This window comes from Neomonachus schauinslandi, chromosome 9 (assembly GCF_002201575.2).
Source record: "Neomonachus schauinslandi chromosome 9, ASM220157v2, whole genome shotgun sequence".
Taxonomy (NCBI): Eukaryota; Metazoa; Chordata; class Mammalia; order Carnivora; family Phocidae; genus Neomonachus; species Neomonachus schauinslandi.
In genome coordinates this window covers 119506409-119508900 of record NC_058411.1, presented here as the reverse complement: position 1 = coordinate 119508900, position 2492 = coordinate 119506409, and the positions used below count along the sequence as shown (strand labels likewise).

The 2492-nt window shown below is 32.4% G+C and overlaps 1 non-coding gene across 1 annotated transcript; it reads left to right on the top strand.

Moving 5' to 3' along the window:
- Positions 1–1762: 1762 nt before the first annotated feature.
- On the top strand, positions 1763–1829 carry LOC123325959. The gene has a single exon (XR_006540792.1). It is a non-coding gene; the product is annotated as a small nucleolar RNA SNORD109A (small nucleolar RNA).
- Positions 1830–2492: the final 663 nt, after the last annotated feature.

Below are 2492 nucleotides of genomic sequence, written 5' to 3'. Positions count from 1 at the left end.
AGACTAAACAAATGAAAGTAGTACGACATTGTCAGATCCTAACATAATTTAATATTTTTAAGTGATATAACCTAACTTCACAGTTAACTCTTGATTCTTTTTTTTCCTATCTTATTGAATATATCAGAATTAAAAACTCCCCCACTGCAATATCACTTTATGTATCATTCTAAAAATAAGGATTCTGGGAAGCTTCTGGAGTTGCCATTATAACCAGATTTACTAAAGTCCAGTTAAATGTCTTCCTGTGCTGTTTTTCACTGTAAGCTAAATGCAAGTAGTAAATTGTTAAGAGCATTAGTGTGGTGTGAGGAATGCTTATGGGTTGTACTGGTCCTGTTTGGATCAAGAATAAGCATAAACATCTGGGGTTGCTGAAGTCCAGCTGAGTGGCCTTCTATAAGACAAATAAGACTCATGTAAAGTGGTATCTCATTGTAAATTAACGATGTATTATTCCTTGGCTAATTGAATTTAAATTAAAAAAATAAATAAAATAAATTTGATTGTGGCAATGGTTGCACAATATGGCATTTACTAAAAATGATTGAATTGTACACTTTAAATGGGTGAATTATATGTGAATAATATCTCAATATCTCAATAATACTTTAAAAAAAGCAAATAAGACTCACTTTTAGTACTGCTCAATTGATGAGGTCATCAATAATCCTCACAATACCTCTCATAATACCCCTTCATCAAACTCCTCAGTAATCTCACAATACTCCTACTATGTTCTTTTCATTTTTCACATCACAGGGCATTTTTAACATCACAAGGTATTTTCAGTCTTTATTGGGTGGAATACAGCTTTAGAATTTCCCATTTTAAAGATAACCACTATATACTTATTTGAATAGCTCAGCAGAGAGAATTATTGGCCATTTGCAAAGTAAAGAACTCAGGGAGGAAACAGATGAATAAATGATATGACAGAAATGACAAAGGATCAAGCAAATGTGATGTTTGTGGCAAGGGATATCTGTACGATTAATTAAAATAGAACAAATGTTATGCATTATTTTTAATTAATTTAATGCATTGTCTCATCTGATCTATTTTTTTATAATGTTTTGCAGGTCCAAAGCTAGAACAGGTTACTGTTTTTTTTCAAGTGAATAAGTTACTTTCAGGGAAGAAAGGTGAGTGGCTATCCTGGTGCTTTTGAAATAATGTGTTTTATTACTAGTGATGTCAGTGCTTCAAATTCTGTGAGGTCATTCTTTCAGAAGCTTAAGAAAGAATATTTTTATGATAGATATTTTTCCCAGTGAGTGCCCCTAAATGGAACAAAGAATCCCCATTATTGCTCCCTTTTTAAAATATCTTTTAAAAGTAACCTGAATATCTTTGGGGAATTATTCCCATATTTCTTTTTTTCACAATTTTGTATTGGATGAAAATAAACTTGTAGTGAAATTCAACTATGCTAACTACTGATATTTTTTAATCTTTATCTGAAATATTCACAACATATATGATCTACTCATATTATAATCAACCTTTATATTATTTTTGGTACCTCATTTGCTCTTTAAAATTTTTGTTGATTAAAGGTTTTTTTTTTTTATATTCCCAATAGATCTTACCTAATTTTATTAGAACAATCAAAGGTAGCATTTTTTTAATGCTACATATATGGGTCCCATTTTTCAGGTACTGAATACAATATCTACTACACACTTACTGTTCTTTATTCAAACTTGCACAACATAAGCCTGGCTATGGAAATGCTTATTTGTTGGGAGGGTGCTTGTCTGGATCAATGATGAGCACAACTGTCTGAGGATGCTGAGGGACTCATTCCAGATGTCAATCTGAGGTCCAGATGAGTGGCCCTCTACTAGGACAAATAAGACTCTCAGGGCCTGGCTGTCTTTAATGACCCCTCAGTGACAACATAATACCACTGTTAGCATGCTCTTTTTCCCAGAACAGGGCATTTATGTCTTATTTTATAAGTCACCATGCACCTTTAGATATGATCAGCAATCCAAGACTTGCTTCATTTTGCTTACTTTGAATGAAAGTTGTAGAAAGATACTGATATAGAGAAAAGATGTTCTTGAGTAACAAATGAGGGAATAAAAATGATTGAAATAAGAAGGAGAGAAGCAATTGTGATGGGTAATGAAATTCTCATTTGGGCTAAAAGAAGAAAAAAATGTATGCCCATATTAAATAATGACAATGGAACCAATTTTTTACTGTTGAATATTTTCTGATACTCTGTCTTTGTTTTTCTTTCTGTCATGTTGTGCTGAGATAGAAGGACTAGGATCAGGGCTTTTACTTCAGAGAACAGAGGTGAGTAACTAAACAAAGATCCTTTGAAGCTCATATGTTATATTCTGTGTGCCAGGTCTTGAGGTCTCTGTGTGCATCTTTTCAGAAGCTTATTCAAGAATATTTTTATAATGTATCTTTTTCCTCATTGAGACCTTAGTCAAGGTTACCTACATTATTGTATCCTCATAATTTGTTCTTTC